We start from the raw sequence: 17,516 nt of genomic DNA on the forward strand, positions 1-17,516 counted from the left end.
CAAAAAGGATATGAGTTGGCTCATTAGTCAATTACATTTCTTTATGAAAGGTGAGATTTGTTTAATTGTGTGTGTGTGTGTGCACATGTATATTTGTGTGTTTTAATAATGTGTTGAGGAGAAAAAACCTTAGTGGAGACCCATTCTGAATATACAATTTAAATAAGTAAAATACAATTCAATTTACAAAAATGTTACTTTATACTAAAATGTTCAACTGTTCAAGAAACTGTCTACAAGTAAAATTTTTACACATATGATATGGATAATAACAAACAAGAGTCTATACACAATGTCATTTAGTTACTGTTGAATGTACACTGAGGTCACCCTTTCCAATCAGTGGGATCAGGAAAGACTTCCCAGTTTCAGATGTTGTTTGTGAACATTTTCACAGTAATATGATTAAGGAAGTAATTGAATTAGCCTTATTTTCCATTTGGGATCCAAAATCAGGAAAAAGAACGTGTTCGATTACACCTCTCAAAGCATTAGAAATGCATTTTTCCACCCTGTGCCATAGGAACAAAGTTCATGTACTAGTGTTAGATGAATCACAATTCTGTTCTTACTTCTGTAAGCCCCATCACATATATGAATCATTAATTTCAGTTTCAAATGATTTAAATAGAGCCCAGAAAGATTCTATGAGTCATTAGGGCCTCTGACTTTGCTAGTGATTTTGTATCTCATTCCCCACTTTCTTATAAGAAATCAGATCTAGATTGCAGGCCATCTCCCCTACACCTGAACATGAATGTCACTTAGGATTTTCAAAGGACTAGTTAAAGCAACAGAGACAAACAAAGCACTGACTACGCATATAAAATAAAGGCTTCCCAAGTGGCGCTACTGATAAAGAACCCACATGCCAATGCAGGTAGACAGAAGAGACCCCGGTTTGACCTCTGGGTTGGGAAGATCCCCTGGAGAAGAAAATGGCAACCCACTCCAGTATTCTTGCCTGGAGAATCCCACGGACAGAGGAGTCTGGCAGGCTGCAGTCCATAGGGTCCTAAAGAGCCAGAGACCACTGAAGCAACTTAGCATGCATGCTTATGAAATGCCCTTTCACATTAAGCTTCCAAACTGACGGAACTCTGTCAGTTAGTTCTTCGAAAAATCACCAGTGGAGCTGAAATTCATTTGAGATAACTGACAGCTTTTTGTTTTAAAATTTTTTCTATATTTCATTTTTTTTAGGAGAAATTACTCTTAAGTCTGTCAGCTCAGCAGTTCTGGGTTCTACACTCTAAAGAGCAGACTTCACTTATTTGTCTTAATATCTACTGCCACATCAAAGATCTGCAAGCTTTTTCTGTAAAGGGACAGATAGTAAATATTTTAGGCCTCGTGTGCCATACAAACTCTGCTGCAAGGACTCAACTTTGAAATTATACCAGGAAGGCAGTTGCTGACATTACATAAATGAATGAGTGTGCCAGTGTTCCAATAAGACTTTATTTATAAAGGAAGAGTCAGCCTGGATGTGGCCCATGGGCTGTAGTTTGCCAACTTTGGGTCTGTAAAACGGCTATATTCATAAAACAGTGGATACAGGAAAGGTTCTATGCCAAATTTAAGGGCATAGGTGTAAAAATTCAAAGACCTTTTTCTTTTAAAATTTATTTTCCCAGTTTTATTGAGATACAATTGGTATAAAACATTGTATTAGTTTAGGTGTAGGATATAGTGATTTGGTATCTGTGAAAATTATGAGATGATAACCACAATAAGTTTAGTTAATATTGATTACTCAAATAGTTACAAATTTTTCATATGATGAGAACTTCTAAAATGTACTCTTTTAGCTACTTTCAAACATATAATTCAGTATTGTTAACTACAGTCGCCATGCTGTACGTTCTATCCCCAGGACTTATTTATAACTAGAAATCTGTACCTTTTGATCACCTTCACCCATTTCACCCAGCACCCACTTCCCACCCTGGCAACCACCAATCTGTTCTCTGTATCTATGAGTTCAGGTTTTTTTTTAGATTTTACATATGAACGTTTAATCATTGCTCCATGTCCTAGAACTTACATATACTGCTATACATTCCTTTGCTTTTGGAAAAGTGGAATTTGTTTCCTCACTGGACCATGGGGAAAATGCGTGGCGTATACATGTTTGTTGTTAGATGGATTCTAATTTTGTTTCACACCACTTTCATCACTGATTTTGCAAATCTGCCCACTTATTGCGGGTTGATTCATGTCTACATACACACTCCATACTGGCTGAAAGTCCATCTTCTGTTTTCTTTCTTTCTTTTTTTTTTTTTTTTTTACCACTTCTGTCCCTGCCCAAACACTAAAAGTCAGTGTTTATATAATTAGGTCAATAAACACATATTGATTATACTAGGTACCAGGCCTTATGAAAACAATGGGACTCAGATACAGTCCCTCATGGAGTGTATGTGCTGTGCTTGGTCACTCAGTCATGCAGTCGTGACTGACTCTTTGCAACCCTTTGGACTGTAGCCCACCAGGCTCCTTTGTCCATGGGATTCTCCAGGCAAGAATACTGGACTTGGGTAACCACACTCTCCTCCAGGGTATCTTCCCTACCCAGGGACTGAACCCGAGTCTCCCATGTCTCTTGCATTACAGGCATTACAGATTCTTTACATGCTGAGCCATTGGGGAAGCCCCATGGAGTATATACCCAGTCAGGAAAACAAATAAGCAAAATTAACAGGTAAAACACAACATATGCATTAGATAGTATTGAAGCATGTTAGAGGGAGATCTATCTGCTTTAGGAAATTTTTTGAAAGATGTAATGATGAGCTGAATTTGAAGAATACACAAAAGTTATCCAGGCAGAAAAGGAGGGGAACGTCTTTCCAAGTAGAGCAAAAGTCACGTGCAAAGGCCTAGAGATGTGTGAGCCCACGAGTGCTCTGGGAACTGTAGGCAGTGCAAGTGAAGCCTCTTATGGTTAATGATGCTGGAGAGATGAGCTGGGTTACAACCTGCTGAGGAGTTTGGACTTGGTTCCACTGACGAATTTGAAGAAGGAATGTGGTATGATCAGATTTACACTTCAAAGTCTGCAAGTGAGAAGTAGAATGGAGTCAGCGAAAGGTATAAGATGCAGGACTGGTGAGAAGGCCTTTGAAATAATTAGGGAAGAGATGAGGAGGTTCTGAAGTAAGATAGTAGTAGTATTTATTAGGGCTTTCCTGGTGGCTCAGAGGGTAAAGAATCTGCCTACAATGCAGGAGACCTGGGTTCAATCCCTGGGTTGGGAAGATCCCCTGGAGAAGGGAATGGCTACCCACTCCAGTAGTTCTGCCTGGAGAATTTCATGGATAGAGAAGCCTTGTGGGCTACAGTCCATAGGATGCAAGGAGTCGGACATGGCTGCGTGACTGATACACAGTGCAGATGGAGGCAGGGAAACCTAAATAGAACTCTCATGTTGACCTGAGCATTAGTATGTACCATGTATGATGCTTTACCTTGACGAAATCCTTATAGCAGTAACATAAGGAGAGGGTTGAATGAAACTGCAAGCACCTCATTTTACACATGAAGAAACTAATTTGGGTTAAATAATTTGCTCAGGTTTGCAAGATGACAAAGATGAGATCTGCACTCATATCTCTGTGACTCCAAGCTTACTTGGTAAATTTTTAGGACATATTCATCATCGATAAGAAGACCAGGGAAGGTGGGAGTTTTATCAAGAAGAATGATCAATAATCTCAAATGCCTCAACAGAAATTAAAAGATGAAAGACCCAAACTACATTGAAAGGATTCAACAGTCATGGATGACCTTAGAGGAGGGTAGTTCCCTCGGAGCAAGGAGGCCTGGGATCAGGTGGCTCAGGGAAGAGAGATGAATGAAGTGGTATGGGAACCACCCTCTCAAGACATTTCACACTAATTAAAACAATTTTAAATATTCTGTAGCTTCCCCACTGCTCTCTGTGGATTATTCCTCAAACAACTGAACTACCTGACATAAAAATATCTTTACTCATGCTTAGAATGGTGTCTGCTAAACAGTGGGTGCTCTATAAATCTGTCGACTGAATAAACTTTCCTCTTTAGCACTGATTCTCAAGAAAAACTAGAAATACTTAACGTCTATGTTTCGGACACAGATATGTTGATAATGTCCAGTCCCAAAGGAGAAGTATTCATTCTCTATGGTGTTTGAGGAATCTTTTGGTCCCTTTCAACAGAGGAGAAAATGTCAACTCCAGTTAATAAGAAGCAAGTATAAAGCTGGATCCTCCGCCTGAGGTCACATAATGTACCATGGTGAAGGCTGAAGACAAGATCGCCTGTGGTTCCCACTGAAATGCTTCCAGACACTGTGACCTCAAATCCTTCTGCTCTGGCTGTAAATGTCTTTTTCTTTCCTTGATTTTCTTCTGCTCCACTCCCCTTCATTAATCTAGATCTTATGGTACAGTTCTGGTAATAGTTCTTGCTGACCTGTATTTTCTTCTGTTTTTCTCACATATAAACTAGGTCTGTATTTCCAACATTGCCTGATAGTCATTCATTAATTCTACAAATATTAAGCATCCGTGCACCAACACTACTTTTCGGTGCTGTGAAAACAGAAGTGAATGGCAGTGTGTTCCCTTGCCCTGCTTTAAAGTGAGTTCACTTTGAAGGATTTCCACCTGCTTGGTGTTACACTGACCTGATTTTACATCGACTTGATCTTACACCATCTCTGCTTTGTATTTATGGTCTTCTTCCAAGTAGCTGACCAAATGTTCACTGTTCTATTTGTAGCATGGCCCAAACTCCTAAGCCTCACTGAGGTGAAACCGTGGGGACCATATTTTCCATTTAACATTAAGGGCCTCTTCCTTCCTCTTTCAGATACCTCCTTTTGGTGCTTCAGTGGTTTTTTTTTCTTTTTTTTTTTTTGGTTGGCAGATCAGACTCAACTCTTTTGTTTTGTCTCCAATTCTCATGTACTGATATATTTCAGACAATTTATCTGGGCAGATCTGACCCATTGTATTTTCTATTCCTTTTGCAGACAGTGATAAGGTTTTCCCATGTCAATATCGTCTACTCATAATATGAGTTTACTAGGTAACCACTGAGAATCCTGACCTTATTTTGATCCTCTCATTTCATATTTCATACTAAAGGAAAACAAGCTTCACAGTCACATCTACACCAAAATTAAAGATATAGAAAATACTTTCTATCTGCAGAAATTAATACAAATAATGTCATTTTCTTATTGAGGCTGGTTCTATTATTCATGCCTTCCACTTTAAAGAAATTATAAGGAATCTATTTGTTTTGTTTATTTTTTGATGTCTGGTTACCATGAAGCAAATATTCTGAATCCATTTGGAGAAATATACAGGCTTACAGTTGGGTCTTCTGTTAAGTTTGTCTTGGGAAACTGTATCATTACTGCTGTAGGAGTGTAATAAAAAGTGTTTCTGGGGCATAAGTAAAGAAGGTGGTCAAAAACTCTTAGAGCTGAAAGGACATCAGAGATAAGGAAACTCAATTGCACACTTTTAGAGATGAGGAAACCAAAGCTGGAAAAGATGATGATGTTACTTAAAGGCTAGTTGAGGGCATAGTTTCCACTTCTTTTCTTTGTTCTCCAACTGCTTACATCATAGGATCTTAATGCTATATCCATGTATGTGAGTGTGTACATACCGCTAATCAGATTCTTGGAGAAGATTAAAGTTACTCTTTGAGATGATTTTAGAGGTTCAACTTTGACTATGATGTCTTCTTATGTGAAATTCTAAAATATATGTGTGCATTTTGTTTACTGTATGAACAGGAAAATCACAAAAGCAGAAGGGCTCTCTTGAAATTTACAGTCAAATGCAGTCACTGGCAACATTTTGGATCTTGTTAACTCTTATTTTTTTTTTTTAATTTAATTTTATTTTTAAACTTTACATAACTGTATTAGTTTTGCCAAATATCAAAATGAATCTGCCACAGGTATACATGTGTTCCCCATCCTGAGCCCTCCTCCCTCCTCCCTCCCCATTCCATCCCTCTGGGTCGTCCCAGTGCACCAGCCCCAAGCATCCAGTATCATGCATCGAACCTGGACTGGCAACTCATTTCATACATGATATTTTACATGTTTCAATGCCATTCTCCCAAATCTTCCCACCCTCTCCCTCTCCCACAGAGTCCATAAGACTGTTCTATACATCAGTGTCTCTTTTGCTGTCTTGTACACAGGGTTATTGTTACCATCTTTCTAAATTCCATATATATGCGTTAGTATACTGTATTGGTGTTTTTCTTTCTGGCTTACTTCACTCTGTATAATAGGCTCCAGTTTCATCCACCTCATTAGAACTGATTCAAATGTATTCTTGGACACTAACAGATGGAGAAATATACCATGTTCATGGATTGGAAGAATCAATATAGTGAAAATGAGTATACTACCCAAAGCAATCTATAGATTCAATGCAATCCCTATCAAGCTACCAACAGCATTCTTCACAGAGCTAGAACAAATAATTTCACAATTTGTATGGAAATACAAAAAACCTCGAATAGCCAAAGCGATCTTGAGAAAGAAGAATGGAACTGGAGGAATCAACCTACCTGACTTCAGGCTCTACTACAAAGCCACAGTCATCAAGACAGTATGGTACTGGCACAAAGACAGAAATATAGATCAATGGAACAAAATAGAAAGCCCAGAGATAAATCCACGCACATATGGACACCTTATCTTCGACAAAGGAGGCAAGAATATACAATGGATTAAAGATAATCTCTTTAACAAGTGGTGCTGGGAACTCTGGTCAACCACTTGTAAAAGAATGAAACTAGAACACTTTCTAACACCATACACAAAAATAAACTCAAAATGGATTAAAGATCTAAACGTAAGACCAGAAACTATAAAACTCCTAGAGGAGAACATAGGCAAAACACTCTCTGACATACATCACAGCAGGATCCTCTATGACCCACCTCCCAGAATATTGGAAATAAAAGCAAAAATAAACAAATGGGACCTAATTAACCTTAAAAGCTTCTGCACATCAAAGGAAACTATTAGCAAGGTGAAAAGACAGCCTTCAGAATGGGAGAAGATAATAGCAAATGAAGCAACTGACAAACAACTAATCTCGAGAATATACAAGCAACTCCTACAGCTCAACTCCAGAAAAATAAATGACCCAATCAAAAAATGGGCCAAAGAACTAAATAGACATTTCTCCAAAGAAGACATCCAGATGGCTAACAAACACATGAAAAGATGCTCAACATCACTCATTATCAGAGAAATGCAAATCAAAACCACTATGAGGTACCATTTCACACCAGTCAGAATGGCTGCGATCCAAAAGTCTACAAGTAATAAATGCTGGAGAGGGTGTGGAGAAAAGGGAACCCTCTTACACTGTTGGTGGGAATGCAAACTAGTACAGCCACTATGGAGAACAGTGTGGAGATTCCTTAAAAACTCTTATTTTAATGACAGATAGGGTAGGGGTTAGAAGTTGTGTATTGAAAAGGCTCCCTTGCTCAGAAATGACCCCTCCAATCAACCTGCCCATTAGAGATTCATTTAGTTAACCAAACTCATCTATTAAATGGATTGTAATTAGCTCACCAGATTGCTTCTGTGCCTCTCAGATCTGCTGCAATGAATAAATTGAAGTTTGATCTTGGGCAGGGAGGAATGCTTTTGAGAAGGACAGGCAGAAAATCAGGTTGTGGGTAGCTAGAACTTTGGGAGAGGTGGATAGAAAGAAGACTGCAAAGGTACCAAAAATTTCTAATTTTCAATGCTGCCTTTAGCCAAAGTACTCAGATGGAAAGCACATACATACTATAAAGTACATGTGAGCAATTAGGCAGATTATGCTCTGGACGTGCTAAAAAGGTCCAGCTTTGAACAAAAATATTCCATGGTGCTAGAAAGGCAACTGAAGATCAGGGTGAAAGTTTAAGAGCATATGGGCAAGTGAATCCATATGAGATGGTTTTATGAGATGATAAAATATTTATTTCTCTTTGCCTGTTAATGATATCAGTTATTACCTCTCTCCAAATAAACCATCCATGCTGGAAATAACTAGAGCTCATTATGAAGCTTAAAAAGGGTATATGGCATTTGCAAGCACTGGAATTTGAGAGTGCATAGGTTATATATACATTCAAAGGATAGAGTTTGGCTGGATTGTCTGGCCTGATGATTTCATATCCAAAATACCTGCCATGCCATTTATTAGACTGAATTGATCTGTACTTTTCTGAATAGTCTTTTCCCCCACCTCTATCAGTAAGGTGAATACAATGATATTGGTTTCTGTGCCTACAGACATACTCAAAGAATAAAAGTTGACTTCATACACATTTATTCAGTTCAGTTCAGTTCAGTTCAGTCGCTCAGTTGTGTTCGACTCTTCGTGACCCCATGAATCGCAGCACACCAGGCCTCCCTGTCCACATTTATTAGTTATATGATTGACTAATTACTTGATCTTTCTAAGCCTCAGTTTAACTATCTGTAAAATGGGGATAATGGTAGCCTTTGTCTCATTGAGTTGCTGTAATTTCATTAGGGTTAAATGAGATGTACTCATACAAAACCTTAGAAGAGAATCTGGCATATAGTAAGCACTCAGTGTTAGCCAGTGTTCTCCATATAGGTCATCTGTTCTTGCTCCCTGACAAGAATGCACATGAATTGGTTAGTCTGAATGTCAAGAAGAGGTGGAAGAAGAAGATATATTAATAAGGTTTCAATGGCAGCAGTTCTGGCCCTCCAAGCTTTCCCCTCCTCTCTCTGACCTGACTTCTGTACTCTTCTGTAAATCTAACCAGTGGGCCTCCTCCTTCCTCCTCTCCTTAGACCTTCAGTGTTCTGACCGTGGTTAGCATGGCAAAGCCTATTTCCTACCTCATCCACAACCCCGATCTTGCATTTTGTTTCTGTGTTTGCATCACAACAGCTCTATCTTATGAACGAGGCACATTAAAAACTCCCACTCTCTTTCTCTTAGAGAAAACATGAATTCTAAGTAGGTGAAGGTTTCAAAATTATTCAGTCGCCACCTGATAACCTGACCTCATTTTTTCTCTTTGCTCTTAGAAGAGAAACATGAAAATTATGTTAAATTGGCAAGGTTTATTAAAATTTTTTGAGAACTTTATTTTTTTTTGAGAACTTTATTTTTTAACTTTATAGCTACCTGTATGTTTCAAATGTTTAACAAGTCTACGCCATTTTTGTAATGTAAAGAAACCTACATATGCAAAATATAACAATATTCCTCTTCTGCCTAAATTGTGATTTGTCCTATGTGTCCTGGCTTCTATCTTATTGAAAACTGGATTAAAAAAAAATGGGCTCATTTAACAAATATCCTTATGTCTCCGTTTGGCAATATAGTTGCTGAATGACCGACTGAATACTTAGGAACCCAGGAAACAGTGTATTGGAGCCCCAAGAATATTTTATCCCAGTTAACATCTGGGGCTTAATTGAGGGCAAAGATCACAACTTAAAGAATTTTATGTTTATTGTTTATAAACCATATTCTCACCCCATATAGCTCTATGAGAATTTCCGCAAGGGAGGTTTCTGAATTCTTTCACAGATTTCCCTGTGGGAATTCTCACAGAATTATATAGGATGAGAATCTGGCCTTCCTAGGCTTCTTGATATGTTTAGAGAGGGGAGTAGGAGCTTGGCTAGGTTATTTTTATTTTCTACTCAATTCTTCTGGGGGAAGTTGTACTTTTTGAATCAAGATTGTATGTGTTTTAAAATTTCCAAAGACTTTAAAACAGCAGGGTCTGAAGAATGCAGTAATGTTTAATAGTCTAAACCTTGGATTTGAACATGTGATTTGAGAAGATATTTCCCACACCTTTTAAATAAGTGTTTCTTCTTCTATGGTTTCTATAAGCAGAAAATCTTGGTGTAAAATACCATATTTAAGTTGGAATTTAGATTTTAAAGCCTTTGATTAATGAGGTAGTTCTTTTTGAAATGACTAGAGTCCACATTTATGGTGAATTATTATTAGTAAAACTTTACATTAGAACAGCTGTAAATAGTCTATTATGTTAATATGACAGGCAAATTAACAAATAGTGTAACAGCGTGAAACATAATACAGCATGTTTCCCCAAAAGGTCAAAGTGCCAACAGTACTGAATAAAATGATTCTCTTGTTTCTTGAGGTGACTTAAAGGGCAGCTCCTAAAATATGAGTTGTAGTCCTTTAAATGTCTACATTATTATGACAATGCTGAGGACTTCAGCCATAACTTCAATATCTACCCTGGAGAATAGGAAAAAAGAAAGGGCATTAGAAATGTTCTTCATTTTCATTTTATGAAATTTCAAGCTTAGGACCTCAGTAGGTTATTTTCCCTGGAATCTTTCTGATTTTGTTTTTTCTGTTACGCACATAATTTTATGTATTGTAAATGAATTCTTTATAAGATGAAGATAATGAATACAGTTTTATGTGACAGTATTGACATCTCTGACTCACTTTATATTCACGTGTTGTATAATTACTCACACTTTCCTCTTTGGAGTCAGTGATCTGACATGGACATCCATGGATTTAAAAAAAAACACAAAAATATCCATATAAAATGAAGCCAAGGGTCAGCAATCAACCAGTAAATTCAGAATGGAAACAATGAACTTTTAAAAAATTCCTTGCTAGAGATACAGAGGTAGGTAGCCATCTTTTTGTCTTGATGAAGCTAATGTTTCATCAGAATTTCTTTTATGCATCAGAATTTCTCATATATGCTAGATGCTTTCACAAGTTACCTCATTTTCTTCTGGCAACAGCCCTAGTAGGTTTGCATAATTAATCCTGTTTTACAGTTGAGGAAATAAAGATTCAGCGGTAAAATGACTTTTGCCTGGTCACTCAATTGGTGTGTGGCACGTTTGAGAACTGAATCCAGCTCTAACACTGATCTCTGCTCACTATAATACAACACAAAAATTAGGGTACATTAAGACTTCCCCAGTGGTCTAATGGTTAAGACTCTATGCTTCAACTGCAGGGGACATGGGTTTGACCCCTGGTTGGGGAAGTTCTGCATGCTACATAGGGCAGACTCCCTCCCCCCTCAGAAGTTAGATAATAGTTTTGGGGGGATTTAGAAAGCATGCCCAGTTAGTCTATCATACTGTGCCATGTCTGCACACACTTATTTCATTAAGCCATTACTGAAACTAGCAGTGTATCCTCAACTTAGGCCATCTAAAATGATGGTGTTTGTTTCATCAAAGGTTTATAAAATCTAACTTGAATCTCCTGAATGAAGGACTCAAAAGACTGTCATTCAAGGTAAGAATCAAACATGCATGCATGCTATGTTACTTCAGTCATGTCTGACCTTTGCGACCCTATGGACTCTAGTCCACCAGGCTTCTCCATCCATGTGTTCTCTAGGCAAGAATACTGGAGTGGGTTTCCATGCCCTCTTCAAGGGGATCTTCCTGATCCAGGGATCGAACCTGGGTCTCCTGCATCTCCTGCAATGAAGGTAGACTCTTTACCACTGAGCCACCAGGGAAACCCGAGAATCAAACATTACACTCTCCGTATTCTGTTTCCATTAGCAGGATTTTCACGGACTTGATCAAGCAGTTCGATTAACCAAGATATAAAGTTGGTTAAATATCTCCATCTAATAGTTCTTACTGACCACTCTCAGGTATATGTGTATATACCAAAACATAAACTACATACTGTATTTATGTTTCTGGGCTAAGGAGTCAAATGTACTAGAGAACTTTAGGAGTGAAACACTGAGGCAGATAATCTATGAGATCCAGAGAAGGAGCTTTATGGAAAGGTCTGTATTCTTAAGCACACTATGGACATTCTCTTAAAAGCAATTTTCTTTGTGTGTGTGTGTGTGTGTTTTGCCCATCTATTATTATTATTATTATTATTTTTTACTTTAAGAAGCTGGTGGGCTTACTCTGTCCTGCTCTCTTGCTTATCATGGATGATTGAGTCCCAGCTTAAGCAGAGTTGCTCAGATACCCCATTGGCTGACCTCGAGGAACACTGTCAGGGCCAGGGAGGTCCAGATTCCTCAGGACCCCGTGCAAGCCTGATAGTTCCTTAGACTGTTTGCCAAAGTCTGTTGCAGGGCGAATGTGGCTCTGAGTAGGACTTGAGCCGCCCACTCTCAGCCACAGACCAGCCATCTAAGTAAACACAATGCCTTTGGTATGTAAATGGAATTTCAAGGAGGTCTCCTTGCTCTTCCTCCAGAGCAAGCTGCTGCTTCTAAAAGCTCTAAGCCCAGAACTGACAATGGCCAATAGGGAACATAATACAAGAATTCTGCTTAAGAGATGAGTCATATGGCTATTGCCTGAGGATACACGCAACTGCTCTGTGGTGGGGTCGCTCACTCTCAAGATCTGAGGACTCCACTGTATGTCCAGAACTCTCTCTGACCTCTTCATGGTGGGCAAGAGGTAAGACAAACAGAGGAAAATAAGACTGGGGTCAAGTCACTAGCTTTATTTTCCAGCTTTAATTCCTGTTCTTTCTTATTCTTTTGCCTTTTTAAACATGTAGCAGCAGTCAGAAGGGGGAGAAAAGCCTATTAAAATGTTCAGATGCCTTTTGAAAAAAAATTAAATTTCCCCATTTTCTAAATTTAAAAAGTAGCTTTACCCTTCCTTGAGATTCTGTTCAGTTGCACAGTTCAGTTCAGTTCAGTTGCTCAGTCGTGTCTGACTCTTTGTGACCCCATGAATCGCAGCACGCCAGGCCTCCCTGTCCATCACCAACTCCCGGAGTTCACTCAGACTCACATCCATCGAGTCAGTGATGCCATCCAGCCATCTCATCCTCTGTCGTCCCCTTCTCCTCCTGCCCCCAATCCCTCCCAGCATCAGAGTCTTTTCCAATGAGTCAACTCTTTGCATCAGGTGGCCAAAGTACTGGAGTTTCAGCTTTAGCATCATTCCTTCCAAAGAAATCCCAGGGCTGATCTTCAGAATGGACTGGTTGGATCTCCTTGCAGTCCAAGGGACTCTCAAGAGTCTTCTCCAACACCACAGTTCAAAAGCATCAATTCTTTGGTGCTCAGCCTTCTTCACAGTCCAACTCTCACATCCATACATGACCACTGGAAAAACCATAGCCTTGACTAGACGGACCTTTGTTGGCAAAGTAATGTCTCTGCTTTTGAATATGCTATCTAGGTTGCTCATAATTTTCCTTCCAAGGAGTAAGCGTCTTTTAATTTCATGGCTGCAGTCACCATCTGCAGGGATTTTAGAGCCCCCAAAAATAAAGTCTGACACTGTTTCCACTGTTTCCCCATCTATTTCCCATTAAGTAATGGGACCGGATGCCATGATCTTCGTTTTCTGAATGTTGAGCTTTAAGCCAACTTTTTCACTCTCCACTTTCACTTTCATCAAGAGGCTTTTTAGTTGCACACATGCCATGTAACAGAAGGAGCATCAGATTTACTCTGGGCAAGTCCTGGCTTGGTCCTAGTTAGAGATGTGATTTTATCTTCATTTGGTCACTATTTTATGAGTTGTAAAACGGTGATTTAAACCTATCTCACTGGATTTTGGGGAGAATTAAATGAGATAATGTCTACTAAGACCCTGGTGGAGGCCCTATACAGTAGGCACTTACAGATACAGAGACAATATTATTAGCCTGGAGAGATAACTGAACATTTTTCCTCTAAGGATACTCCCTTTTCTGGGTTTCAAATGGACAGGAAGCATTATTAATATTGCTGATGATATTTTATCCAAATCTTGTGATTTTGTACATTCTGTCCTTTCTGTGAAAAGGCCTACTCACTTAGAACTAAAAGAAGCTACTCTTATTTACTCCTGGAAGAAAAAGAAAGCCTTTAATCAAGCTAGCAAACAGCAATTAAAGATCCAAACAACTTCTGGTTACATAAGTGTTAACAATAAGTCATTGTAATACAGTCTTGCTTTTCATTCACTCTCCAGACAGTCCCTACATCTTCAAAAAGTTGTCCATATTTACTGCCACCTCCTGAGACTGTGCTGTCCACATACATTTGGAGTTGTGAAGTAGTCTCCTAATTAGAACCTCTGTTTCCAATCGCTCTCCATTCTAATCCATATTGTATCTGATACTGTATGTATACTCCTTTGCTCCCATTACACATGAGACTAACCAATATCTCTGAAAAACAAATAGTGTATATGAACACATATATATGAAATCTAGGAAAATGGTACTGATGAAGCTATTGGCAGGGCAGGAATAGAGACTGACATAGAGGGTGTCGGACATGTGGACACAGGGGCCGAAGGTGAGGGTGGAATGAATTGGGAGAGTAGCACTGACATTTATATATGACCATGTGTGAAAGAGATAGCTAGTGACAAGCTGCTGTACAGCACAGGGAGCTCAGCTTGGTGCTCTGTAATGACCTAGAGGGGTAGAATGGGGTAGCAGGATTGAGGCTGAAGAGGAGGAGATATGTGTATAGATGTAGCTGACATAAGAGGTGTATGTTTGATCCCTAGGTTGAGAAGATCCCCTGGAGGAGAGCAAGGCAACCCACTCCAGTATTCTTGCCTGGAGGATCCCATGGACAGAGGAGCCTGGTGGGCTACAGTTCATAGTATTGCAAAGAGTCGAACGCGACTGAAGCGACTTAGCATGCACGTACATATTCCCTGTATCTAATCTTGCTTCCTGCTAACACTGCCTTATTCAATGCACTCATGATTTTAAAACTGTCTTATGTTGAAGGATGAGGCATATGAATTAGAAGCCTAGGAGAAAAAAGTAGTTTCCAAGAGGTACATAATTTTACTTGAGACAGTTACCATTTCAAAACCAATCTATGGCACATAGCAAATCACAAAATATATATGGCCTTTTCAGTATTTCTTTCAAGGATTTAGAAATGCAGTTTTCTGATGGCCTGGATTTCCTTTAATGGAACATCTGCTGTGCAAGTGTGCTGTTTCCCTATACTTTCTTCCAGATATCCGGAAATTCTGAGGATTAACTAATTTAAGCTTCATCAGGGTGTTCTGTTTACTAACAGTGACTAAATGTCGGGACATACAGCTGTTTGATTTGAAAGTGTTCATATTTCATAATTTATCTTTCCTGAAGTGAAACACTTGATAGAAATCCAACAAAAAATAAGATAAAAAAGGCAAATAAAGGAATCAGTTCTGTTTTCTTCTGTCATGGCTGGTTTCCCAATTGGATAGATTTTTATAAAGGGAATACTTTTCAAAATGCCAAGAACCTTCTGGTGATAAATCCAGAATGACTGAATATCGATTCTAAAGTAAGACATTTTATTCTTTTCATACTTCTAGACCATTTTATATAAATCTAATTTCTTTTTTTTTTTTTTTTCTGATGACCCTGAGTTGTAAGAAGGTGGCATGATTAGACTTGCCTTGAGCTCACATTAACACTACACATAAGCTGACAAGCAACCTGTCAGCGTTTTCCAGATCTCTTATGTCATGAGGACATGCTCTAATTATTTGGACCCAGAAATATTATTAATAGACATGTGGTGCAAGCAGTGCTCTTAACACTTCTTTAGAAACTAATTTCTTGGAAATGGACAAAGACTGACTTTGTTAAGGTTAATTACTTAGTATTTACCACATCTGAAGGAACATTGATTGAGAGAGTTGCTTTATTGAACAAGGCGTGTGATGCTGAGACTATGGATTTAAGAGTCTCCTGAAATTAGCATGGCTTTTAATTATAATAGATTTAAGTCGGATATAACAATGTCAAACTGAGACTGCTATGTAAATGGTGACAAAGCCTACTGATTGAGTGAAAGGAATGAATTGACCGTACTGGCAATCTTGGTATTTATCTGTTAAACCTTATTTGTTGCTTAGTCTGTTTTCAGTCAATTGGGCAGTGCATTGGTATTTGCACATTCTCCTCAAGTCCTTGGGTTCCCGTATTGTGAACTCCTGCTGGGATTACAGTGCTGCACACAGCAGGTATGGAGCCTTCCCCTGGAAATACTCTCAGTTATCCATTATAGGACAATGCAGGATCAAGAGCATGTCTGTTTTCTCATCTGTCATGCAGGGTCTTGCCTTAACACCCCACCTCCTGCTTTGCCCACCCATCTTCTCCTTTACCCTCTTTTATTTCATGCCGTAACTTGCCACCTGGCACATATGTGTTTGTCTATTTGTTTGTTCACTTTCTGATCCCCTCCACTGGAATTGAAGGTCTGTGAGTGCAAGAACTTAGTCTCATTCACCCAATACATGTAATTGTGCTTGACACACAGCAAAGCAATCTATAGTAAGTTGATGGAGAGCTGAATGAATGGATGGACAATGGAGATAGAAGTCTCCAGGTTGGGCAAAATGTCAATTTTCTCTGATGCTCCTGGAAGACTGACAACAGTGAGAAGAAGAAAAAAAAAAACCTAGAAGTTTATCACAGGAATAAAGGCAATAATCCAGGAATAGGAAGAAAGAGAGCTTGATACTAGTGAAAAGAAGAAAGGTCTAGGTAGCGTTAAATTAGTTTCATGGAAACGCATGAGCAGTGAGTCTATCAAATGCAGGCCATAAGAAAGGCAGTGTGCCAAATTGAACTGAGGTAGAGGCTCATTGGAGGAGATGGCTTTATGCCTAGCTGATGATTTGGGGCAGCCCACACCAGTCATAAAGTGTTCTGTCAGATCCTAAAACAAATGGGACATTATTCTTTCCTCGGAGGATATATAATCAAAGGCAAATGTTAATAAGGTGATGAATGAAGGGAGCTGCTGATCTAGTTCCATACAATGCTGACACATTACCCAGGTGGTAACATTCAGACAATGAATAGATATAAACAAATTTAATGCATAAATGCAGAATAAGGAAAATGCATGGCTCCAGATGCTCTTGGCCACTGGGGCAGAAGAAGTGCTTAGTGTCAAAGACAACCTTGGTCCTTGTCATGAGATCAGCTATCATTGTGGCTGCTCTGAGATTTGCAGCAATGGTTGGTAATGTTTTTCCCTTCATCTTCATTTGAGACTCACTTATCAGGATTTAAAATATAAACAATTGGACTTCCCTGGTGGTCCAGGGGTTAAGACTCTGCATTTCCAATGCAGGGGACCCAGGTTTGATCCCTGGTCAAGGAACTAGATCCCACATGCTGCAATGAAAACCCAGCACAGCCTAATAAATAAATACTTAAAAATAATAAAATATGAACAAGAACTTTTATGACCGTCCAGCATCCTGCTCATTTACGATACTTCACACTGCTTTGGATTTGGTAGCTTCGTATATTGTGATGATCAGGATGCTCAAATACATCGCCACACACGGTCAATCTGGGTAATATCTGTGCCACAGTCATTGGCACCATGTTCCTGAAAGGTATGAAGAGGAGGCGGGAACTGTGCACGTAACACTTCACCCCCGTCTACGCCTTCCCCACACTTCTTCAGAACAGATGGCAGAGAGGCATTAGTTGTCTCATGTTTTGTTTTGAAATG

At 39.0% G+C, this 17,516-nt stretch overlaps 1 protein-coding gene and 1 non-coding gene across 2 annotated transcripts in view; one reads left to right on the plus strand and one right to left on the minus strand.

The window, feature by feature from the left end:
* RNLS (renalase, FAD dependent amine oxidase) overlaps positions 1–17,516 on the minus strand; it is a 288,661-nt gene that overhangs the window by 102,577 nt on the left and 168,568 nt on the right. The gene's annotated exons all lie outside the window — the stretch shown is intronic.
* TRNAG-UCC (transfer RNA glycine (anticodon UCC)) lies at positions 17,084–17,156 on the plus strand. Its single transcript has one exon. It is a non-coding gene; the product is annotated as a tRNA-Gly (tRNA).

This window comes from Bubalus kerabau, chromosome 22, assembly GCF_029407905.1.
Source record: "Bubalus kerabau isolate K-KA32 ecotype Philippines breed swamp buffalo chromosome 22, PCC_UOA_SB_1v2, whole genome shotgun sequence".
Classification (NCBI taxonomy): domain Eukaryota; kingdom Metazoa; phylum Chordata; class Mammalia; order Artiodactyla; family Bovidae; genus Bubalus; species Bubalus kerabau.